Genomic DNA, 27,215 nt, shown 5'->3' with positions numbered 1-27,215 from the left:
GATATGAAAAAGAAATGGCTTTCCAATTATGGATGAAGAAGAAAAGTTGGGACCGAATTTATATTTAGATCGAGATGAAAAGTATCATCAGCCTTTTTGTATGAATATTTTTTAGGATGAACAGCACCTGAAAGAGAAATTCTAAGTTCTATATAGCAAACTGACAACAAATGATCAAAATAATGATTATCCTAATGACATTCGGAGTTACTTGAGTTGGATGGAGTCATAAAAATCCAGAATATTACTAATGAAGGATGTAGAGAAAATTGAAGTCCAGATCGGAGTGTCTCATCGTAGAATGCGACATAATTTTTTGAAGGTTTTGTAATCGGTCATCCCGACCTGGATCTATAAGTTGAAAATTTTTAGCAATATAATATTAGTTCCTGAAGATCAGAATCAGAAAGGATGGATTGCTTGATATCAGGACTGAATTAATCCAAGAATCCCTTATAAGAGACTTCGGATCTTCCTGACTTGAAGTACCGACCTCGACTATCATTCAAGATGGAATTTTACTTTGAACTTAAGCTGAGACTGAGTTGACGAGGTACTCGATCATCCTGACTTATCTCACTATTGTAAAGGTATTTTTTAAAAATAAAGAAAAAGATAAAGTGGGAAGGAGAAAGTGAGCAAAAAGGAAGGAGAAATCTATTTAGAAAAGAAAAATAGAGATGATGAAACCTAAAAACTCTAAAACTACATAAGAGAAAGAATGGGAACAAAGGAATCTACTAATGAACGGAAAAGAGTTCTAAGAGGCTTTTAGGAACTCTTCTCTGACTCCAATGATTTCTTCCCTGACTTCGATGGCACCAAAGAACTCTTTCCCTGCTCTGATTGCACTTAGAAAGCTCTGGAAAAATCTGACAACGCTTCCACGTAAGAGAAATAGTGAAGTGATTTTTGAACTAAGTACAGACCTATTTATAGAAGTCATCAATGGCTCAGATCAATTCCGTCCACTGTTGGATCAGTGATACTTGGTAGTGATCTAGTGGTTCTGAGAAAAGACTGTTCAGCATACCTCTTCCTAATTAGGCCATGCAAGCCTAATCCACATGATGGTTGAAATAACCAATAATGAGGTGACACTTAGCAAATGAGCACTAGGGCATAACCACCTAGGTAATAATGAGCTTTGATTTTTTAAGCCCTTATAATTACTAAAGGTGCTGATGAGTCATTTTTGAAAAGCGGTGTATCACTTTGAATGATTAAAAAATTTAATATTATCAATTGTCATACGGCACATATTGCTGGTACAAAAGTCAGAAAATATCTCCTGTTCTACTTTCCACATTTGATGTGAAGAGCATACTTCGGATCTGGAAGTGGGGGCAATATGTTGGTGTAACTAACTGACTTCTGGCTATGTGGCAACTTCAAGAGGGAAGATTACATCGACCAAGTCCACTTCTGAGTCAAGTCGATAAAATATTGATCTAGTTTGGCTTTAAGCCTGATATTATACCAATCTGAGTTGATTTGGATTGGATCTTGATAGAATATTGTGATTAGTTTAGCTTTATACCTATCTATAGATAGGGATGTCGGTCCTAAACCAATGTAACCCAGAATCGGATATACTAAATTAGTTACTGTCTAGTTCTATTACAGTTGTCTTCCAGCTATACTACAGCTACCATTCACATAGGATAAAATACCCACGATCTTCATATAACTGGTTATTCTGTTATAATAAAATAATAGTCTAACATATTTGAATAACCTAACAAACTCTTCTAATAGCCTAATGGCTTGAACAAGTCTCTCTATATAAAGAGAGGCAGGATACTCTCTGAAAGATAAGTCATAACTCACAGAGCCCAAACTCTGTCAACTCTTTTTTTTTTACAGAAAAAATCTTGAATTCTTATTCTTCCAAACTAAATCACTCTTTTTGCCTTCTATTTTCTGTTTTCACTATCTATTCTTAAGGCTATGGCTGACTTAATCATCGAAGGATCTAAAATCAGAGGGTATCCTATTAGTTCTAGACTTCTTTGCAAGTCTATTTATAGTCTTCACCAACTTGACCTTAGTGGCTCTCCAGCTTGGTTCCAGACTGACCTCATCATCTCTCTTCTGAAGCATGCAGCAACACAATTCACATAACTGGTCATTTGTTACAATAAACTAACAGGCTAACATATTCGAACGACCTAACAAACTCTTCAATAGCCTAACGGCTTGAACAAGTCTCTTTATATAAAGAGAGACATGATACTCTCTGAAAGATAAGTCATAACTCACAGAGCCCAAACTCTGTCGAACTTTTTTTTTTTACAGAAGAAAATCTTGAATTCTTATTCTTCCAATCTAAATCACTCCTTTTGCATTTATTTCTCTGTTTTCACTATCTATTCTTAAGGCTATGGCTGACTTAATTATCGAAGGATCCTAAAATCGGAGGGTATCCTATTAGTTCTAGGACTTTTTTACAAGTCTATTTATAGTCTTACAACTTGACCCTTAGAGGCTCTCCAGCTTGGTTCCAGACTGACCTCGTTATCTCTCTTCCGAAGCATGGCAGCAACACAATCCATTATACAAGTTAGGATCTTTGGGGTGTATGTTTACACTATAGAAGATTATACATATGTGGATGGACGACAGATTTGAGATGCCAACCATGTTTCTCTTGCTAACATGATGGGCAACAACTATCTATTTCTAAAATAGGTAACATATCACCCATCCAAATTAATATGTAGTTTTCATATTGCAAAATATATACCGTAGAGAATCCACTGTAAAGGCCCGATCCATTGACTGACCCATGAACCAACAAGAATCTTGGATGCGTACGAATCTGAAAGCAAGATTTTTTTTAGAAAAAAAGAAGCTCACAAGTTGGGTACATGAGATGGAAGAAAAAGACTCTCAATGGGAGTCTATCTCTTCTTCCTAATTTACATTAAAAGATGTCCTAAGGTTCATTGGACTCCAATGAAAACCCTAGAACCACTAAGATGAACCTTAATTTTTTTTTTTTTAAAAAAATGACATCTTCCTCCATGAAATAAGAAGATGAGTGAGTTGGGATACAAATGAATGTCCAACCAGATAGTTTTAATAAAGCTACAATCAAGGAGCAATTGACTGTGGATTCTAGTGGTCCATTAAAGAGAAAAAAGATACCTAAATTCTGCCCAGTTTTCCTATAAATATTCTCTTGTATTGAGCATAATTTTGAATCCTAAATAGAGTAAGGACTTGAATCTTAAGTGGTGTTCGAACTTTGCATAACTTTCTTGTGAAAAATGGACATTGTCCAAGTTTTTTCAAAAAAATATAAAGGGATGCTACTTTGAATTGACCTAAGAATTTTTTTATGGAAATGGAGGAAGTGAGACCTATTTATTGAAGTAATAGAAGTTTATTTACATAATTACAGATGGAACTATGAAGTATGATGATTGGAAAATTAATCACTATGACCAGGTCTACATGAGAGGATTTCACTTAGAACATTATTGATAGAAGATTTTATTTTCTTCGAAAAATTCTTGAGCTTCTGTCAATCCAAATTTGCCACTAAAGTGTAGTGATCAATTAGCCCATGCTCTTCTTAGATTTTTGGAGAACGAGAATAGTGGTCGCACATTGCCTGCAGTGTTGTATTATACTATATTTTTAGACTCATGATTATATAGAATACAAATGAAAAATTTGATCCAATTGATTTGAGTTTAAATTATAAATTTTAATTCAAATTTAAATTACAGCAAAACTAGAAATGATGTTGGCATATCTCATGATTGTATGAATCAAACCTGCTATCAGTGGCTGATGTTTGAAATTTAAATTCAAATTTAAAATGCACCAAAAATAGTAATCATATTGGTATATCTTGCAATTAAGACTGGTTTGTTTGAAAGGACTTAACCCATATGCAATATATTCTTCAAAGCAAGCCAGCAAAACAATTTTGCTTTATCTAATGCTGCTGCCTTCCATATTGCTTTATGAAATGGACAGAGAATACCACCTCGGTTGATGAACTTGTAGTATGAATTAACAATAAAGTTACTTTTTTGGTAAGCTTCCACATCAGCATGTTTGCAATTTTGAAGCTCTAATATTGGAGAAAGTCTAGCAAAAGTTTAAGCTACCTTGATTCATTGAGGCTTAATATTCCATGTTAACTTGTGCCACCTCCGGTGTGATGCATCTGAAGAATTCCTCCTAGAAGCGGGTGGTTTCACCATTACCCAGTATGAAGGATATGCGGTTCTAAAATGTATCCAATTCTTTGCTAATGTCCTCCAAGAGGTAAGAGATTGGCTAAAGATCATCTGATATGTATCCCAAGTTTCTTGGGAGAGTAATAAGCCTTGTTGATCGACTTCAACCATGATGTATCCTATCCTTTAATTGATTTCCAAGCCCATTTTGCAAAGTAAGGCAAAAATTCAAATTCCTAGTGCTTTTTAATCTCAAATCCCCTTCTTTCTTTTTCCTGCATAAACTATCCTAATTTACTGAACAATGAAATCCATTGACAACCTCCTGTTGAGAATCATTGCGTGTCCAACTAGGACTCTCTTTATTTATTTATTTTTTTATGTGTGTTCTATTTAAATAGGACTAAGAGTTTGAATTGCAGTGGACTTTGTTTTGTGAGTCAAAGTAGAAGTCAAACTCCCACCCATATGGTAGTCTATTTAAAAGAACCGTTGGTGTCTCCGTGGAAAACTATAAAGAAGGGTGTGGAGAAAGAGAGAGGAGAGATTATTTATACATGTGGAGACTCCTTTGCGAGGCACTTTTTGTGAGATTTTGATATTTATTCTTCTTTGAATAAATTATTTTTCTCTCTCAATTTTTTATTCTTTTATAATTATTTTTTCTTACGATTCTCCATAAATATTTTTTCATTTACTATTTATTTTAGATCTTGAGCTGGTACAATCGATCTACTATGTGTAGCATACTATTCTATATGGTATCAGAGTGAAGATTTTCATGTTTGTGGCTCTACATGATATTAGAGTCATAGGCTTGGAAAGTGGTTGAGTGGTTTGCAGCTTCGATCAAATTTATTTGGAGTGCTTTTTTCTGGAGTGACAACTTGATTGTTGGTATTCCTATATTTGTATCTTGTTGTAGTTGAAGAGCTTTTAGTAATTCATTTTACGATGGTATAAGCATATAGACTCTTTTTAGTGATTTAGGAGATGAATTATCATGGTCAATGCTATTACTATCTCTATCAATAGGTTTAACTACGAGATGCCTGATCTTACCAACATTAGTAAGACTACTTTTACCACTACCACTTGTCTTCGTATGTTGAACAACACCTATTATTTATATTGAAAAACTCTTGTTAGAGCTTATTTGAAAGGCTAAGATTTATGGATATTTTGGAGAAGTCAAATATGATGCCAACAAATGAGATGGTGAGAAGAAGATAGAATCTGAAATGTAGAAAGGTAATATAGATTCTTTAAATTACAGTTGATAAAGAAAATTATCTTCATATTCAAGAGATGCAAAAGAGCCAAAGAAAGTATGGGATATTCTTGCAGCTATCTACCTAAATTCTAGTAATGTAAAAAATCACAATAAAAAATTATCTGAAGAGTGGATTCTCATTTCAGGCTTTTCTAAAAATTTCGAAGAGGAACAAAATTGGTTTAAAGATGAAGATTTAAAATAGTAGGAGCCTAATCAGTTAGAGACTGATCAAGTTCTGAAGATTCAGAGTATGACAAGGTGGATCAGGTTGAGGATCAATCAAGTCCAAAAAAAATCTTGAACAAGAAAAGTTTGATCAGATGGCTACCACATCAAGTTCAAAAGAGATTGTAATTAAAAAATTCATGGATTTTGAAATTTCTTAGGAAGAGTCAAAGATGCTAAAGTTTGATCTAGTTATAGAGATCCCTAACAAGGAATCAAATCATGCAAAAGAGTATTATATTGAACCTATCCAAAATTTAGATGTTTCTTATGTGGATTTAGTGAGTCATGAAGATGAAGAACTAGCTAAATTGGAAGTAATTTTAGAAATCAAAGAATAAGAAGATATGCTTGGTGGAGATGATTCTTATTGTATCTTTGTACTAGTTGATTCTGAAGCTACTCTAAGGTTTTGGCTGTTAGAAGACTCTATGCATGAGAAGTTGATTCCATATTCAGAAAAACTCAATTATAGGCAGATACTTGAAGCAACCCAAGCAGGGGCATGTGGACATGATCAAATTTTTGCTTTTAATTTTACTTATGTGTAGGTAATGATCGATACTTATAGTTATTACAATCTATAACTTGATGTTCATTGAGATGAGCTGGATGCTCGAAGAAATCTCGACATCATGACTATAGAGTTGGTGCTGAGATGAAGTACTATAGGATATCATCATCTTCAATATATGCATCGAAAAGGACAAGCCAGCAAAGGAATTATTATTTGAGCCAATTAAAAAGTTTTGCTATTTAATTATTGGTTCGACAAATTACTACATGTTGTTATTACTTCGGCGATGATGGAGATGGCTATGATGGTACTTCATGATATCAATAACTTCAACATTGTCAGTATGGACTTCTCAATGAGGAAAAGTGTTGAGAATCATTACATGTCCAACTAAGATTATTTATTTATTTATTTATTTTTTGTATGTTCTATTTGAAATAGGACTAAAAGTTTGTATTGCAGTGGATTTTATTTTGTGAGCCAAAGGAGTCGAACTCCCACCCATATGATGGTCTATTTAAAAGGACTCTTAGTTTCTCTTTAGTGTGTGGAAAATCATAGAGAAGGGTGTAGACAAAAAAGAGAGGAGAGATTATTTATGCATGTGGAGACTCCTTCGTTAGGCACTTTTGTGATATTTTGATATTTATTTTTCTTTTAATAAATTATTTTCTCTTCCAATTTTTATTTTTCTATAATTATTTTTTTTACATTGGTATTTATTTTTGATTTTGGGCCAGCATCATGATCAATCTACTACGTTTAGTGTTCCATTCTACACCTCCTTCCCTTTCCACAAGAATCCATGTTTCTTTTGGCAACCCATCTAGATATTTTGAAGATGAACATATAATAAGAAGGAAAGGGCTGTTAAGACACTATTAATCAGACCATAGAGAGAAATGCACTGGTGGGCTGAAGAGTTCTCTCTGTCTCCAAATGGCATCAGTTTGAGTGGAAGGCATATAGATTAGTAGAATATCCACCATGGAAATGAGCTCTGTCATTGCCATTCTTGGTAGTGGAAGCCTAACTTTGGTTCTCCATATTGGGCTGCAATAATTCCCTTGTAAAGCAACTATGACGTTCCCTTTGCTGCATTCTAACAAGGTGAGGATAGAATTGGCAAAGAGAAAAGTCTTTTGGCGATATATCCTCCCAAAATTCAAAATCTTTTACTTAACAATTTCTATTTCCACAATGGTGGAAGTGATGCTAGAATGTTCTTCCATTCATGGGAAGTCCTCGAAAAGGATTGATTGGAATTGCATGCATGGCTGCCACCATGACTCGAGCAATATGGTGGGAGAGATTTTTATAGATTTTTTTTGTTAGAATTTGACGTCTTGAGATTCGATCTACATTGAACCCACAACGAGGTTCGCGACGAAAAATGAAGTCCAACAATACCAACATCACCTCAAATGGAGTCCGGATGGTCGAGATACGTGCTTTTGAAGCTTGCACAGAATCCGTGGCGATGAAGGACCGCCGGCGGCCTGCGGCGCGACTGCAGGAGGTAGGACGCCGCTCAGCGTGCGGTAGCATGCGGGCCAGGTGCACAAGGTGCGGCCCGCGCACGGGCGCGTGGCCGGGCCCAGGCATGCGCGCAGGGTGCGGCCCGGGCCCAGGCGCCGTGCCTAGGGCCTGTACCCCGGTCCATCGTGGACCGGATGGTCCATGGCCCAGTGCGAGGACCGCATTGGTTTTTTCCATGCGTTTCGTACGATCTACGGTACTATTCTGTGGATCGATCATGATCAGACGGCTCTGGGAGGCTTGCGATCTTGATCCAACGGTCGGAGAGGTTTTTTAACCTTGATTAGGATTCTTAATCCTAATCTAAGAGGTGTTTAAGGTCTTTAAAAGGGCTTGCATAGGGAACAATGGCTTTGGTGGTGGTTGTGGCTTGGTTTTTCTTGGGAGAAGAAACCGTGGATGCGCACGGGCTTCAAAGGAGTCGTACCCTTGAAGAGAGAGAGAGACGTATGGTACTGTGAGAGAAAGAGCTTCAGGGAGGTTTTTGGACAGCAGACAGCAGTCACTTCAGGGGTTCAGAGGGGTCTTTCTAGAGAGAGAGCTTTTGTGAGGAAAAACTTTCTGTGAAAGAGAAATTGGATGTACAAGGGTTGAGGGTGAGATCTGTTCTTGTAATATTTTTTTTTTCATAGTGAAGTTTGCATGCCCCATGGAGGCAAGTCCTTTTGTGGCTGATCCACGTATTTTGATTATTTTTATTTTATTTCTTCTTTCTTCCTACTGCATCGCGCAGTACCGAAAAGGTCTTGGGAGGTGGTATCCTGACCAGACATCCATCCAACAAGTGGTATCAGAGTGAGGTGATATAAGGATGCAGATTGCAGCGGTGGTGAGCAAGACTGAAGATGAAGAAGACATGATCAATTAAGATGGAGATCAACAAGTTTGATGGAAAGAGCAATTTCTTCTTGTGGCAGGCAAGGGTGAAAGACGTGCTCATCCAACAGGGGTTGATCGATGCTCTCTTGTGTGAGAAGCCGACCACAATGGAGGTGTGGGATTGGAAATGACTACAAATATAGGCGGTGAGTACCATCCGCATGTACTTAGCGGATGAGGTGGTGATCCATGTGCTGAGCGAGGTGGTGCTGTGATCGAAGCTCGAGGAGTTGTATATAGCGAAGTCTCTCACCAACACTCTTTTCCTCTGGAGGTAGTTTGACCAACTGCGGATGGTTGAGGGATAGAGTGTGCAGGAGCATCTAAGCCACTTTCAGAAGATTCTCACCGATCTCCTCAGCGTTGATGAGAATGTTGAGGAGAAGACCAGGGCGCTGGTTTTGCTAGCGTCGCTTGCCCCTTCGTATGAGTCCTTGGTGACTGCTCTTTTAGTGGGGAAGAGCACCATCAAGATGGACGAGGTCACCGCGGCGATACTCCAGAATGAGGTTCTCAGGAGAGAGAATCTGGCTTCGAGCTCAGGTGGTGGTAGCTCAGCTTTGGTGGCTTCTGGAGAAGTAGGATGCAAGAGATGGAGCGACAGGAGATCGCGACGAGGGCGGTCCAAGTCCAGGAGGGATTTGAGCAAAATCAGATATTACCAATGTGAGGAGTTGGGGCATCTAGCCAGAGATTGCTCTCAACTCAAAAATCGGACGGTGGTTGCTGTAGCGACAGCCGGCAGCGATTCAAAGGGAGATATCCTAGAGATATCTGATGAGGTATTTACTTCTTTCCAGCAGTGGATATTAGATTCTGCATGCATCCATCATGTATGTTGTAGAGAGGAGCAGTTTGACTCCTTGAAAAATAATAAGGGCATCGTATATCTGCCAGATAGATTGAGCTGTGCAATCAGAGGCATCGAGACGGTCAGCTGAAGGACACATGATGGTGTAGTGAGGAGATTGGGGGAGATCCGATACATACCCAATTTCAAGCGGAGTCTTATCTTACTTAGCAGATTGGATTCGAGAGGCTACAGGACGGTAGCTGGTGGAGAAATCCTGAGGGTGCTATGCGGTGATAGGATTGTGCTGGAGGGGAAGAAGGGGAGTAGAGGATATTATTACCTGGTAGGGAGCCTAGTGCGAGGTGGAGCTTCAAGAGCCAGGTGGAGCCCAGAGCAAGGTGGAGCTTTAGGTGGAGATGGATTAGGCATGAGACAGAAGACTCGGGAGGAAGAGAGGCGACGTCGCAAGGTGAGATTCCTATTGCCGCAGGATGATGCCCCGAGTAGGTCTCAGGTCAAGAGGAGCACAGCATACGACGGAGATGAAATTGAGTGGCCTGGCTCGACTTCTATATTTGCCCATCCATGATCAGCAGGTGATTGTCCCAGGGCATGGGGCGAGGAGATCCAAAAACTCTCAGAGTTAGGAGGAGGTCGAATATCGAGTCGAGGTGGAGATTGTTAGGATTTGATACCTCAAGATTCGATCCACATTGAGCCACAGCGAGGTTTGCCACGAAAAATAGAGTCCAACGAGACCAACATCATCTCAAATGGAGTCTAGATGGCCGAGATACATGCTTTTAAAGCTTGCACGAAACTTGAGGCGATGGAGGATCACCGACGGCCAGCGGCGGGTTGGCAGAGCGGTGGCGGCGCGGCCGCAGGAGGCGAGATGCCGCTCAGCATGCGGCAGCACGCGGGCCAAGCACGTAGGGTGCGGCCCGACCCAGGTGTGCACGCAGGGCGCGGCCCGGGCCCAGGCGCCCGGTGCAGGCGCGGCCCAGGTGCCGCGCCTAGGGCCTGTACCCCGGTCCACCTAGACCGGATGGTCCATGACCCAGTGCGTGGACCGTGTGGGCATTTCCCATGCATTTCGCATGGTCCATGGTGCTATTCCATAGACTGATTGCGATCGAACGGCTCTAGGAGGCTTGCGGTCTTGATCCAACGGTCGGAGAGGTTTTTAAGCTTGATTAGGATTCCTAATCCTAATCTAAGAGGTGTTTAATGCCTTTAAAAGAGCCTGCATAGGGAACAATGGCTTTGGTGGTGGTTGTGGCTTGGTTTTTCACGGGAGAAGAAACCATGGATGCACATGGGCTTCAGAGGTGACCGTACTCTTGAAGAGAGAGAGACGTGTGGTACTGTGAGAAAAAGAGCTTCAGGGAGATTTTTGGACAGCAGACAACGGTCGCTTCAGAGGTTCAGAAGGATCTTCCTAGAGAGAAAGCTTTTGTAAGGAGAAACTTTCTGTGAGAGAGAAATTGGATGTATGAGAGTTGAGGGTAACATCTCCTCTTGTAATATTTCTTTTTCATAGTGAAATTTGCATGTCCCGTGAAGGTGAGCTCTTTTGTGGCTGATCCACGTATTTTGATTGTTTTTGTTTTGTTTCTACTTTCTTCCTGCTGCATCGTGCAGTACCGAAAAGATCTTGGGAAGTGGTGTCTTGACCAGACATCCACCCAATATTTTTTTACAGGAAATCCTCTTAATTCTTAAATTCATCTATTTCATTAGAGGTATCAGCACACACTCATTCCAACCCAACATTCTATTTTGGCTTGCACTCTTATTTGGCTCTTTTCTATGTTTAGCAAGTCAACACATATTCATATTTGGCTGGCACTCCTATTTGATCTTTCTCCTTGTTTAGCTATTCTACATTTGGTTTCTCTTTACTTAGTATGTAATCGAGATATTCCTTCTTCTTGTAATTGCTACAATAGCTAGACCTTGTAATCTATATATACTCCTATTAGAGAATAATAAAAAGTAAGAATCAGAAATTATCCTTAATAAAGATATTACCTTCTTTATGGTATCAGAGCCTTGAAGCTCCAACAAGCATCTCTTCTTCTTCCTCCTTCTGTGCTCTCTCATGGCCATCAGTTCATCTATCTCCACCTCCTCCAATCCCTCTTCTCCTCCTCCACCCAACACAACGACCCCTCTCACCTTTCCATCGGCACAGCATTTTCTATCTATCAAATTAAATGCATCCAATTTTTTAATCTGGAGAAAGCAAATTACTCCCTTCTTAAAGGGTCAAGGCCTGTTTGGGTTCCTTGATGGTTCTCACCCACAGCCCATCGATCCGATTGCCGCTACTGCTTGACAATAACAAGATGCCCAACTCATAAGCCTTCTTGTTGCTTCATTATCTGAAGATTTGGTTCCTCTTCTTCTTGACAAAGAGACTAGTTTTGAGTGTTGGACCACTCTTCATGAAGCCTTTGGTTCAGCATCTCCTACCAGGCTCATGTCTCTGTATCTAGAGTTGCAGAATCTACGTCAAAAGCCAGATGAGACCGTCACCTCTCTGCTCCGACGTGCCAAAGCTGTGGCTGATGAACTTGCTGCCTCTGGTAATGCCCTCAAGCCAACCGAATTTAATCTTCATGTATTGCGTGCTCTATGTGATGATCTACAAGATGCGGTCCCTGGCATTCTCAACCGACACACCCCTCCGACATACACTGAACTTCATGGGCTGTTACTTAGCCATGAAAGCATGCGGGCATTTAGAAAATTAACTGTTGCGATGCCACTTTTACCAATCCTACCGTCAATACTGCTCAACGGTTTGTCCATTCTTCTAATGACCCTAGGCCCTCTATTGACCATGGCTTTACTCGAGGTCGTGGAGGACGTGGCAAGTTTGGTCGAGGTCGTGGTCGTTTTGGTCCACCTGGTGGCCGTGGTTCTCAATGGTGTTCATTTTGCAATCGTAACAACCACTCTAATGCCACCTGCTTCTATCGCCCTCAGCAACCATATCCATACTTTTCCTCTCCACAACCCAATGCCAATTTCTCATATTCACCATATCCAAATCCAAATCCATCTCAACATCACCCTAATCCACCACTTCTCCCTACCCCTCACCCCTCCACTGCCCTCACTTGGTACCCAGATACAGGAGCATCTCACCATATCACTCCTGACATTCATTCTATGTCCTCCTATGATGAGTACACTGGTCCTGATCAGGTGCATGTAGGCAATGGTAAGGGATTACATATATCACATATTGGTCATGGTTCTTTTTCCTCTCCCTACTCTTCTCTTTCTTTTCAGTTATCTAACATCTTACACGTTCCTTCTATTTCTAAAAATATACTTTCCGTACAACAGTTTGCAAAAGACAACAATATCTTTTTTGAATTTCATCCCTCTCATTTTCTTGTGAAGGATCGAACTACCAAGACCATAGTGTTATCCGGTCTGAGTAAATGAGGATTATACACTCTCCATTCCAGCCCTTCTCCGTTGTCTGCATCTGTTCACGTAGCCGAGAGCACCACTCTTGATGGCTGGCACAACCGTTTGGGCCATCCCCATTATCGCTTGCTTCGCTCCATGGTGAAGATCAATAATCTACCCTGCAAGTCGGCACATCTTCATCCCCTTTGTCCCTCATGTCAATTAGGCAAGTCTAGTAAGTTGCATTTACCTCCATCCCATCGTCGCAGTCAATTTTCATTAGATCTTATTTATAGTGATATTTGGGGTCCTTTCCCTACTCCATCTTTGTTAGGACACCGCTACTACATAATTTTTGTTGATGATCAAAGTAAATATATTTGGTTTTATCCATTAATGCACAAATCTGATGTATTTTCTACTTTCTTACAATTTCAAGTCTTGGTTGAACGGTATTTTTCTCGTACTATTAAATCAATCCAAACTGACTGGGGAGGAGAATTTTGCTCTCTTCCTCAATTTTTTCGTAAAATTGGCATTACCCATCGTGTTGCTACTCCTCACACCCACGAGCAACAAGGGGCTGTCGAACGTCGTCACCGTCATATTACGAAAACTGGCCTATTCCTTCTTGCTCATGGATCCGTGCCCATGTCATACTGGCACTATGCCTTTGAAACGACTGTTTTTCTCATTAATAGGATGCCATCTAAAGTCTCTAGTGATGTATCTCCCTTCGAACTCATTCACAACAAACCACCATCCTATACCTTCTTATGAATTTTTGGGTGTCTTTGCTATCCTCTTCTTCGTCCTTACACTCGACATAAAATGGAGTATCGGTCTCAACCGTGTGTGTTTCTCGGCTATAGTCCCTCTCATAGTGCCTATCGATGTTTCGATTTAAAAATAAATCGTATATATATCGCTAGGCACATTCGCTTCGACGAATCTACCTTTCCTTTTCAATCTCAATCTTCATTAACTTGTCCACCACCATCATCTCCCTCTTCCCCACCTTGGGGCGTTACATTACTTCAACCTCTACAAGAGGCCACCCCACTACCATCCATTCCTCCACCGATTTCACATTCTTCTTTGCATCGTCTGTCCAACTCATCATCGGCTGCATCCCCCTTTTCTCGGTCTGCCTCAACACCTTTTCCTATGACCGATCCCACTCCAAGCCCTTTTAGCATTAACGACTCTGCACCTGTTCGGACCAGATTACTTACTGACCTCTATTGCAATTTCACATCAGCAAAACCTTCCCTTCCTACGCCTTCCCCTACAACTAGCTCCCAGCAAGACAAAACCTCCCCTGACCCACCTGCCTAACCCACCCGTCACATTCCATGGTACTTCGATCCCGTTCCAACCAGCCATCCGCCCTCACCATCACTATCCTCACCATAGAACCTACTTGCTTTACTCAAACCTCTAAACACTCTAAGTGGCGTGCTGTAATGACTGAAGAATTTAATGCCTTAATTCGTAATGGTACGTGGTCTCTTGTTCCACGTTCATCTCATCAAAAAAATTTGATGGGTGTAAATGGGTGTACAGGATCAATAGAAAAGCTGATAGGTCTCTCGAGCGTTACAAAGCGCGTCTAGTTGCTAAAGGGTTCAATCAGCAACTTGGCCTCGACTACAACGAGGCATTCAGTCCGGTTATCAAACCTACCACCATTCGATCTATTCTAAGTATTGCAATCTCTCAAGGTTGGTCCATCTGACAATTAGATGTTCATAATGCCTTTTTACATGGCAACCTAACAGAAGAAGTCTACATATCCCAACCGCTAGGGTTTGAGGACCGCGACCATCCAGATTATGTCTGTCATCTCCACAAATCTTTATATGGGTTAAAACAAGCACCCCGTGCCTGGTTTCACCGTCTCTCCCAGTTTCTTCTCCGACTAGGGTTTGTTGCCAGCAAAACTGATCCTTCTTTATTCATTTTAAGGATGAGGTCTCATGTCCTCTATGTGCTCATCTATGTTGATGATATTTTGGTAACCAGCAATGACTCCAGTCAGATCTCTCTTCTCCTTCAACAGCTTGCTAAGGAATTTTCTATTAAGGATCTTGGTGATCTCCATTTTTTCTTAGGAATTGAGGTTGTTCGGAACTCTACTGGATTATTATTATCTCAAAATCGCTACATTAAAGATCTTCTTTTAAAGGCAGGCATGGTTGATTGTAAACCTGTTCAGATCCCAATGGCCATGACAAAGGATTCTGATTCAGGGGGTGCTCCCCATCCGGACCCCACACAGTATCGCTCCATTGTTGGGGCTCTTCAGTATGTTATATTGACACGTCCGGATATTTCCTTTGCAGTGAATAAAGTATGTCAGTTTATGCAGTCTCCTAATACTGATCACTGGATTATGGTCAAACACATCTTGCGGTACCTTCAAGCTACAGCTGATCATGGGTTACACATTCGCCGATCCACCTCTCGCTCTCTCCAAGCTTTCTCGGATGCAGATTGGGCAGGTAGTGGGACTGATAGGCGTTCCACTGGAGGCTATGCAATCTTTCTCGGCCCCAACCTCATTTCTTGGGCATCTCGTAAACAGAAAACAGTTGCCCGCTCGTCCACAGAGTCTGAATATAAAGCCTTAGTAGATGCATCAGCTGAACTTATCTGGCTTGAGTCATTGTTTCAGAAACTTGGCCATCCCTTACATGATCCCCCGATTCTATGGTGTGACAATATTGGGGCCACTTATCTATCGGCCAATCCTGTTTTCCATGCTCGCACGAAGCATGTCGAAATTGATTTTCATTTCGTTCGTGAACGTGTTGCAAGACATCAACTATCTGTTCAGTTCATCTCCACCCAAGATCAGCTTGCCGATATTCTCACCAAGCCCTTGGGTACCTCCCGTTTTAGGTTTCTAAGGGACAAGCTGAAGATTCGTGCTCCCGATTCTTCATCTTGAGGGGGTGTATCAGCACACACTCATTCCAACCCAACATTCTATTTTGGCTTGCACTCTTATTTGGCTCTTTTCTATGTTTAGCAAGTCAACACATATTCATATTTGGCTGGCACTCCTATTTGGTCTTTCTCCTTGTTTAGCTATTCTACATTTGGTTTCTCTTTACTTAGTATGTAATCGAGATATTCCTTCTTCTTGTAATTGCTACAATAGCTAGACTTTGTAATCTATATATACTCCTATTGGAGAACAATGAAAAGTAAGAATCAGAAATTATCCTCAATAAAGATATTACCTTCTTTAAGAGGAAATCCTCCTCTGAGAGGAACAAACGGGAATATGATCAACTCGTACCAGATGTTCCAGATAGATCCTGTTGCCAACAACAAATGAAGGGAAGCTTAGCCACCTAAAATTTATTCAATTGAGAAAAATTTTGACGAGAGAGTAAGAAAAAAGGAGAACTGAGAAATATTCAGTTCCTACATATCAATCATAAGAAGAATACGGCAACAAAAAGATATTCAGTATTGAGAACAGCTTTATTTGTGTTCACTGCCTCTTGTTAGCTATGGTTTCCTTTGTAGAAGGATTTTGGCTCTTCAGCCTGGTAAAGGCCAGGATCGTTTGCCGAGTTCTTGTGTAGACTTACCATAAAAAAAAAGTGTTCTTGTCTTGACTTCTCGTTCTGAACCTTTCTTTTTGCTCAGGCTTTGGGTTGGACTGAATGGCATATATTTCCCTGATCGGTTTCTTATTATGCCATGCCATTTTCTTATTGAAATGGTGCTAGTTTTTCCACCACTTGGTTTTTCTGGGAGAATGAAGGGAGAGGAGCCTAAGATATTGGGGAAGATAGATGGAAATTGTAGGGACTGGAGGGGAGAAAAAAAACTCTAAATTATCAAACGGTCAGAGGTAGTGTGAAAAAGTGTTTGGTCAGTTGTGATTCATAAATCAACACCAATTAGATAGTTGGGACCATAATTTTTTTTTTTTCTCCTTTTGATGAAGTAGTTGGGACAATACTTGATGATCAAGTACTGTCTTGTTAAAATTATGCTTCATCCTTGCCTGCAAGACCAATTCACACAATATTTAATCCACCAAACGACCAAGGTATCCCAATTATCATACATCAAATCCAATATTCTGAGAGGCTACAGATCGATGTATCGATCATTTGCCAACTTATGCATGAAACCTTAGGCAACAATTCTGAAGTACCTCTAAAATGAAACACTGGACATGCTAGACTTTCAACACAACAAATCAGTTCCCGAGACGCTAAGTTCTTGCATCCATGGCTAAAATGGTGCTCAAGTTCATGGGGTTCATGTACTCGGCGGAACCAATCATGAACTGGCTCACAATGATCCGATTTGCTCTCTCTGTGGGATGGAATGCATCCCAAAAGGCATACAAGCTGCGGCTGGCACATAAGTTTGATGCCACAGTACATAATCCAAGCCCATTGTAAGGCCCTTGCCCGCAACATGCAACTTTTGATGTGACAAAACCTGAAATTTTTTTATAAAACACATTGTTAACATCAAGTGAATGAATGGGGATGAAGTTAGTGATAAGTATCCATAATTTTTCTTACCATACGCCTTGGATCTGATATGAAGTCCATATGCGTCCTGAAAGCATTGGCCGAGATAAAAATGTCTGATCCAAATTGGCTGTTTAGTTTATTTAAAGTTTGGACCAACAGAGGATTGAATTGGTCTGCAGCTCTCTGCATCTCAGGGTGACAATCACCATTCAGACTTCTTTGAGCAAGCTCTGCCGGAGCACAGCCAAGAGGACCAGTTCCAGTGACGAGAACTCGAGGAGCACCTAATTTATATAGTCTCTGAAATTGGACAGAAACGATGTATCAAAAACTGGAGCAATAGTGATTGTTTTCCTTTAAAGCCTTTCATGTGCCAAGGTTTACCAGGGCAATCAAAGCCTACATTACGGACCTTGTTAAAGATTAGCTGTTTCCTTTACTAGTTCCATTATTTCAATATTGAGTTTAAACCAATTTTTTGACAATGTTGAAATGATTAGTGATTCATTACTAGGACCACTAGTTGTTGGCCAGAGGTTGTTGACATCAAACTCCAATTCAAATTTATTGGGTGGATGTCTGGCCAGGACACCACCTTCCAAGATCTTTTCAGTACCACGCGATGCAGCAGGAAGAAAGAAGAAACAAAACAAAAGAAAAAACAATCAAAATACGTGGATCAACCACAAAAGGCTCGCCTCCACGGAGCATACAAACTTCACTATGAAAAAAAAATTTTACAAGAGGAGACCTCACCCTCAACCCTTGTATACCCAATTCTCTCTCACCTGAAGTTCTCTCACAAAAGTTCTCTCTCTCTTGAAGACCCCTCTGAACCCCTGAAGTACCTGGCGACTGCTGTCCAGGAGCCTCCTGCTACTTCTCTCTCAGCACTCTCGCCTCTCTCTCTCTTCTCGGGTTCGTACAGGCTTCGTACGGTGCAAATCCGAACCATCCCCACCTCTGTTCGTCACAGGAGCCTTTTATAGACCTTAATCACGACTTAAATCATTATTAGGACTCCTTAATCAACCCAAATCACATCCCAGACCGTCGGATCAAGATCGGAAGCCACCCATGCCGTCGGATAGCGCTCCGGTCCACGGAATAGTGCCGTGGATCGCAAGAAACACGTGGGAAACGCCCACGCGGTCCACAGGCCCCGCCGTGGACCGCTCGGTCCACGGTGGACCGCTCGGTCCACGGTGGACCGGGTCAAAGGGGCCAACAGGCCGCTGGGCCTGGGCCGGCCCGCGCGCGGGCTTGGGCCGCGCCTGCGCGCGGACTGGGCCGCGCGCCCTACTGGGCCGTGGGCCTAGGTCGCGCGTCCCGCGCGCCGCCGCCTGCGGCCGAGCCGCTACCGCTGCCGCGGTCGCCGGCGGTCCTCCATCGCCTCGAATGTCGTGCCAACTTCAAAAGCTCGTATCTCCTCCATTCGAGCTCCGTTTCGGGTGATCTTGGTCTCGTTGGACTCCATTTTTCGCCGCGAACCTCGCTGTGGGCTCAATGTGGGCTGAATCTCGAGACGTCAAATCCTAACAATCTCCACCTCGACTCGATATTCGGCCTCCTCCAAACTCTGAGAGCTTCTGGATCTCCTCGCCCCATGCCCTGGGGCAGTCGCCTGCTGATCATGGATGGGCAAATATGGGAGTCGAGCCAGGCTGCTCGATCCCATCTCCGTCATATGCTGTGCTCCTCCTGACCTGAGACCTGCTTGAGGCATCATCCTGCGGCAATAGGAATCTCACCTTGCGACGTCGCCTCTCGTCCTCCCGAGTCTCCTGTCTCGTGCCGATCCACCTCCTGAAGCTCCACCTCACTCTGGGCTCCACCTGGCTCCCGAAGCTCCACCTCACACTGGGCTCCCTGCTAGGTAATAATGTCCTCTGCTCCCCTTCTTCCCTCCAGCACAATCCTATCACCGCGTAGCACCCTCAGGATTCCTCCACCAGCTACCGTCCTGTAGCCTCTCGAATCCAGTCTGCTAAGTGAGATAAGATTCCACCTGAAATTGGATATGTATCGGACCTCCCCCAATCTCCTCACTGCACCGTCATGTGTCCTCCAGCTGACCGTCCCAATGCCTCTGATCGCACAGCTCGATCCATCCGGCAGATATACAGTGCTCTCACTGTTCTCCAAGGAGTCAAACTGCTCCTCTTTGCAACATACATGATAAGGGCATGCAAAATATAATATCCACTGCTGGGAAGAAGTAGATACCTCGTCAGATATCTCCAGGACATCTCCATCTGAATCACTGCCGGCCGTCGCTACAGCAGCCACCGTCCGATTTTTAAGTTGAGGGCAATCTCTGGCTAGATGCCCCAACTCCTCACACCGGTAACACCTGGTTTTGCTCAAGTCCTCTTGGACTTAGACCGCCCTCGTTGCGATCTCCTGTCGCTCCGTCTACCGCCTCCTGCTCCTCCAGAAGCCACCAAAGCTGAGCTACCGCCACCTGAGCTCGAAGTTGGGTTCTCCCTCCTGAGAACCTCGTTTTGGAGTATCGCCGCGGTGACCTCGTCCATCTTGATAGTGCTCTTCCCCACTAGAAGAGCAGTCACCAAGGACTCATACGAAGGGGGAAGCGATGCCAGCAAAACCAGCGCCCTGGTCTTCTCCTCAACATTCTCACCAATGCTGAGAAGGTCGGTGAGGATCTTCTGAAAGTGGCTCAAATGCTCCTGCACGCTCTGTTTCTCAGTCATCCGCAGTTGGTAAAACTGCCTTCAGAGGAAAAGAGTGTTGGTGAGAGACTTCGCCATGTACAACTCCTCAAGCTTCGACCACAGCACCGTCGGGAGAGTCTCGCTCAGCACATGAATCACCACCTCATCCGTCAGGTACATGCGGATGTACTCACCATCTGCATCTGTAGCCATTTCCAATCCCGCACCTCCATGGTGGTCGGCTTCTCATCGCACAAGAGAGCATCGATCAACCCCTGTTGGATGAGCACGTCCTTCACCCTTGCCTGCCACAAGGAGAAATTGCTCTTATCATCGAACTTGTTGATCTCCATCTTGATTGTTCCTGTCTTTCCATCTTCAGTCTTGCTCACTACCACTGCAATCTGCATCCTTATACCGCCTTGCTCTGATACCACTTGTTGGGTGGATGTCTGGCCAGGACACCACCTCCCAAGATCTTTTCAGTACCACGCGATGCAGCAGGAAGAAAGAAGAAACAAAACAAAAGAAAAAATAATCAAAATACGTGGATCAGCCACAAAAGGGCTCGCCTCCACGGGGCATGCAAACTTCACTATGAAAAAAAATTTTACAAGAGGAGACTCACCCTCAACCTTTGTACACCAATTCTCTCTCACTTGAAGTTCCCTTACAAAAGCTCTCTCTCTCTTGAAGACCCCCCTGAACCCCTGAAGTACCTGGCGACCGCTGTCCAGGAGCCTCTGTTCCTTTTCTCTCAGCACTTCGCCTCTCTCTCTCTTCTCGGGTTCGTACGGACTTCGTACGATGCAAATCCGAACCATCCCCACCTCTGTTCGTCACAGGAGCCTTTTATAGACCTTAATCACGACTTAGATCATGATTATGACTCCTTAATCAACCCAAATCACGTCCAGATCGTCGGATCAAGATCGGGAGCCACCCATGCCGTCGAATCGCGCTCCGGTCCATGAATAGTACCGTGGACCGCAAGAAACGCGTGGGAAATGCCCCACGGTCCACAGGCCCCACCGTGGACCGCTCGGTCCACGGTGGACCGGGGCAAAGGGGCCAGCAGGCCGCTGGGCCTGGCCGGCCCACACGCGCGGGCCTGGGCCGCGCCTGCGCGGACTGGGCCGTGCCACCTGGCGCACTGCACGCTGGCCTGCGCGCGCCTGGGCCGCGCGCCGGTGGCACGCCCGCTGGGCCGCGCCCGCCTAGGCCGCGAGCCTGGGTCGCACGTCCCGCACGGGCCTGGATCGCGCGTCCCGCGCCGCCGCTGCGGCCGCGCCGCTGCCGCCCGCCGCCGGTCGCCCGCGGTCTCCACCGCCTCGAATGTCGTGCCGACTTCAAAAGCTCGTATCTCCTCCACCGAGCTCCGTTTCGGGTGATCTTGGTCTCGTTGGACTCCATTTTTCGCCGCGAACCTCACTGTGGGCTCAATATGGGCTGAATCTCGATGCGTCAAATCCTAACAAAATTTATAGCAACCAAATTTCTATGTTTTGAAGTTTTATTTTTTGAGAAGTTTTATAAAAGTTTATACGTGTGTAGTGCCATAAAACATATAACATAGATAACGAAAACAAGAAAACTTTTTTTTTTTTTTTTTTGATGGTTGAAGGAGACCGGGAAAGGAGCCACCTATCCTTTATTGAAAAAAGTAATATATATACAACGGAGGTTACAAAGGGTCTAAAAAAGTAGTTACATCACGAATAATATTTTCTTGTATTAGATTTCCATCCTCTGCAAGGATGAAACTTTGAGAAGGCAAAGAAGACGTACCGCAAGAATTTTCTTGTATCCAGAGATTAAATAGCGAACATAGTCAGGAAGCGCAAACTCGAGAGATCGTGCAGAAAATGGTACCAAGAAATAGTTGTTGACAAAGTCATTGCCTCCAAGAGTGATGAGCACAAGAGCTTGGTCACAAGTTGCTTTGTCTGAGCCTGTCCAATGAGCGAGCTTAGCCTTTGCTGGTACTGCTCAAAGTATAGCAACTGCCTGCTGATTCTAATAATGTTTGCCTGCAAACATAACCAATATCAGATGATCTATGTCGCAGGTTCATCAACCTTTGAAAGAAAACAATCCATAACTTGGCTTACAAATTGAATTCCAGTATCATGGAGAATTCCAACCCCTGCTGATGCAAAGTTGGCACCCACAAGTAGTTTTCGTCCTCGGAGCTCAGGGCCGAGGTAAGGCAATGTAGGTTCAGCACCAAGGTGCTCACCTGAGACACATCGAAATTGTTGGTCAAAAACATGGCAAACATAGATCATATCAAATTAAAGAGAGAAACATGCTCTGAAACATTCATTAACAATGCAATAGAAGAAGCTAAGTGAGACTCCTGACTGATAAATATCAGGGATGTTGAGCCCATTAGAGAATCTGCCCGTGGGTTGGCGAGTCGGGTAGTCGATCCCATAAGGAGGCAAGTCGGCACGAGCTGTGGTTGCCAAGTAGTTGTTATTGCCATTGTCGACGAGAGAATCACCGAAAACAAAGAAGGCTCGAGCCTCCAATGTTGTTGAAAGGGTTCCTAGTGTTGTTAGGCCAAACAGCAAGAAGGCAAGAAGGAAAGAGGCATCCATGGTTGTAGAATGAGATGGTTTTGACTGGATGGCAGTAGTAACTGTTGGATATACCGATCGGTCCCCCTCACGCCGACTCATCATCGGTCCCGCCTGACCAGCGTCCGACTCTGCCGACCGACGACTGCCGACACCGACCGACCGAATATACGTCGGTCGGGCAGGCCTTCTCCGCTCCCGATTGGCCGAACTATGGAGCCCGATATCCGACTCCCACAATGTGTCCGACTGACCGTCGGAGGGCCCCTGGATTTTCACCCGACATTCCTTAACCAGGCACCGACATACAGCCGGTCGACTCCTTCAAACGCCGTACGGCTGCTGGAGACTGTTCGTCCTGACAGCGGCGTACGGCATAGCCGCCTGGGCATTATCTCACATAAGACGTGGGTCAACCCTAGTGATTTGATAGCCCCACGGCGACTCTGACAGTCTTCGACGATTTGACAATTCTCCCATTGTCTGCGCCATTAATGACGGTGCCATGCCGCGCCCTACTATAAAACAGGGAAAGCAACAGTGCTGGTAGAGGTTCTTTTCGCAACCCCTGAACTCTTTCTCTCTAGCTCTCTCTCTCTCGCTGAGCTTCTTGATTCTTTTCTACTGTTGCCTAGTCTCCTCTCTGACTTGACCGTCGGAGGGTCCCCGCCGGAGCCACCTTCGGTCAGTGAGGACTTCTTTTGCAGGCGCTTATTTCCGACGACCAGGCGACGAGGAGATTGGCCGCAACGGTAACACTAATAGTTAGAGGTTGTGGGGGGAGTCTATATCCACATGAATGCCAAAGGTGGTGGCATATATAGGGCTTCTTGCATAATTAACTCTTTCTTTTGCCACCTTCTTATCAATAGAGTGGACAGAAGGGCCAGAGAAAGTAATTAAAATCAAATAATTACTTGCTCTATTAGGAAGTCGGCAGTCTTCCCCACCTTCAAGGTGGTTGATAGCTTGTGTTACCTCCTTTGTTCCATGTCTCAGACGTTACATCGATGAATACATGGACATAGAAGGCTCATTCCTGAATTCTCATACAAGTAGCTCCAAGCTCCACTATATACATTTTCTGGTATGTTTTAAGCCATATACTACTCCAACGTCGGTTGATATTGATGCAACCACAAGAGCATAACAACAGCATTCCAGCGACAATTGGCATTAAGGTTCTAATCTTAGTGCTAAGGATGCACCTAACAGATTATTGGACATCCAACTCTTCACTTATTAGCTAGTGCAAGGTAGCTATTCTCCTCCATGATATAGAAGGATGACACATCTACCTTCAATTTGGTGTTAATTACTAAAAAAGGATAGTCTTCCATGTTTCCAAATTGTAATTAAGATGACCGGATCATAAATATATTGCAAATTCTCTTTTGTAAATTGTTGAAATTGATCAAAATTAACTTAAACAAGTAAAATATCATGTCAACTTCTTTATTTAAAGGAAACCAATCTATATGTATGTATGCATGCTTATGTAGGGATGTATATCCTTCAACATAAGACTCCAGTATAGTTCCAACTTTCTCATTTTCATTTATAGTATAGTTCTAACCTTTTCATTGTCATATATGTAGTCAAATAAGTTGGTAGCTAGAGGCAGTTCAATTTTATCATTACCATATTGATGGTTTGCTGCCATCAATGTTGAATCAGCCTTAAAGTGCTTCTATCATGCATTACGTCTTACTGAAAATGCAGTGTACCCTCTCTCTTGAAAATTGAAGAATAATCACTAAATTTTTTTAGGAAGGCTTATGCTAAAGAGCTCATATGAAAAGCACATTTACCTAATTAGTTAGACCTACAGAATATTTTCCTCTTCTGCTTCATGCACTGCTTAGTGTTAAGTTTCACTAACGACCAATAATGGATGATTGCTTATCACATTTTGACAAAAGGCTGTTTTTATCATTTGGAAAGGAGGGACGGAAGGCAATTCAAACAAAGCCCCTAATGTTTCCAAAGAAAATATATTAAAAAAATTTAGATAAAGCTAAAAAATAATTGTTACCTCACCGGACGGTTATTAGCGTCATAATAATTTATTTTTATGATTTTATTTAAAAAGATTTAAATTTTTTAAAAATATTTATGATTTAAATAATTTTATATTAGATATCTAAATACAAGTAGATCTGCATTTAATAAAGTACAACAGAATAAGTCGGATCTTATAGATTTTGGAGTGGTGACTAGGGGTGTAAACGAGTCAACTGCTCGTGAGCTACTCGAGCTTGACTTGAGTCCAAGTTCAACTCAGCTCGATTATTATAAAGCTTGACTCAACTCAAGGGATTAAGGTGGCACTGACGATGAGGAGGAGGAAGGGGAGGTGGTAAGATCGGGTGTGGGAGGGCATCACCGCGATTGAATCTGAGAGCCTGGAGCTTGGAGGGGGCGTGAGATAAGATCAAGAGCTTGAGAGAGAGAGACCCTAAGAGATTAAGACGGCATCGGTGACAAGGAGGAGGAGGAGGCAGGAGGGGAGATGGAGATCGGGTGTGAGAGGCCATCGCCACATTGGATCTGAGAGCTCGGAGTTTGGAGGGGGCATGAGATGAGACCGAGAGCGAGAGAGACCCTTAAGGATTAAGGGATCGTGGATTCATGGTAGACCTGGTGATTTTGTCTTCATTGGCCCAATCGAGCTAGCCCAGCCCAATCCATCTCAATCCAAGGGTAGACCTGCTGATTTTATCATCATTGGTCTAATCGAGCTAACCCAGCCCAACTCATCTCAACTCTTGAGCTGAGATGGAGTGGGACAAAAAGCCCGATTGTTATTTGGACTAGTAATACAGCAGCCTAGTCCATCCCATTTTCAGGATTATGCTAGGTCAACCTTGTGGGTCAAGCCTATTTTGACATCTTTACTCTATATAAAGTGGTAAGCATGAGGGCTGGGTAAGTTTTTTTCAAAAGATATTTTTTTTAAGCTCTCGCATTTTGATCTTTTTAATTGTTCCTTTTCTCCGGCTGACTTAAGTATCGAAGGATCATTGCTAATCAAATTTTGACAAGCAGATTTGATTTGCAAATTTCTTGCCATCAAGCAATCAAGTGCAACACCTTGACTTTTAACTGACCAACTCGTCGGAGATTCATGGCAACACAAAGTTTGCTATACATTGAGGATGATTTCCTTATATATCTACATGAGAGGGTGAATTTCATTTACGGGGCAATGTTCCCTCCACTTCTCATTCCAAGAATGTCTTTCATATTTTTGTTTTTTTTTTTTTTTTTGTAGTAATCTAAGAACAAAATTCCTATCCTTATAGTTGCTAATAGTGCATGCCAAAAATTCTAAAATAAATTCTTATCATATATGTTGTATTTAAAATTTATAAACTCTGCAACTTTAGCATTGCTGGTAATTTTATTTATATATATTTTTTGCTCTAAAATTTGATCATATTAAGCGTAACTTCTGTTCAATCTTTTACTTCCTACTGTTCTAAAAATGTGATAGAATTTTTGCTTTCTTATTTCATTCAAGTATTAAAATTTAAATTTTTCCTAGCGCATATAGTTCAATATGTTAAAGCTTTTATTTTCTATTGTTCTAAAAATATTAAAGAATTTTTTGCTTTCTTATTTCACTCAAGTATTGAAATTTAAATTCTTCCTACCACATGTCGTTCAACATCAAAACTATTTCAGCATTCAAATCCATTCTTTTGAAAAAAAATGCAGTAAAAAATGTACTAAGGAAAGCTTGTACAGCCAGATGATGGATATGGATTATTAGACTGAAAACATAGAATTTGTTGAATATCATGAGATAAGATTTGTTTATTAAGGAAAAAGGAAAATAAAAGGTAGCAAATAGGAAGTCAAAATAAAAATGCTAGCTCTCTCTTCTCCAAATAATCTACCTCTAGGCTTCACTGGACTACAGTCATGGTGCAGGTCAGAATGCACGGCCCAAGTCCATATTTTGGTTGGGTCCAATTTTCAGGTTGCCCAGAACTTAGTTGAGCCATGGATAGGTTAAAATGGTTATAGCCCATGAGGAACCTCTAATAAAAGAGAAATGCTTTGTGCACCACCCGTAGTGGTTGGCTGATGCATAGGGTTGGGATACGGTGCCTAAAAAAAATATTTTTTTCTTCTGATCCCGGACCAATCGTCATGGGCGATGCGCACGGTGCACAAAGCATTTCTCCTAATAAAAACATCTTCTACTTCCGTAAGGTTGCTTTCAAGGGGTAAAGAAGAAACTTCTTTGCTTTTTTATTACATGATGGAGTTGAGTTCACTTGTCAGGAGGATGCTACCCTTAAACTTCATAACTTCTTCAAGAATTCATTTGGGCAATCTTACGTTCCTGCAATCTCTATCAATTAGAGTGTGCTGTTTGGTGACACTGATTATGACCTTAGTGCCCTCAATGAGGATTTCAATCTAGAGGAGCCCGATCGTTTAGGTGTATGATAAAGTGAAGCCCATTGTATAGCAAGACAATGAGCTAAAGTCCTCCCATTAACAATATATTCTATTGTGATGGCGTTGCTTTCTCAATTATGATCCACCTACGTGCGTGAGTGGATAGAGAGTTGATGGTGG

General features: G+C 42.4%; 1 pseudogene; it reads right to left on the bottom strand.

Annotated features, from left to right (window-relative positions):
- Nucleotides 1-17,094: 17,094 nt before the first annotated feature.
- LOC105053656 (GDSL esterase/lipase LTL1-like) lies at nt 17,095-22,643 on the bottom strand (annotated as a pseudogene).
- Between the last annotated feature and the right edge of the window lie 4,572 nt (nt 22,644-27,215).

The sequence above is a fragment of the Elaeis guineensis genome, chromosome 11, assembly GCF_000442705.2.
Source record: "Elaeis guineensis isolate ETL-2024a chromosome 11, EG11, whole genome shotgun sequence".
Lineage (NCBI taxonomy): Eukaryota > Viridiplantae > Streptophyta > Magnoliopsida > Arecales > Arecaceae > Elaeis > Elaeis guineensis.
Note: the sequence above shows the minus strand (reverse complement) of the source record. Positions and strands in the feature narration are given on the sequence as shown.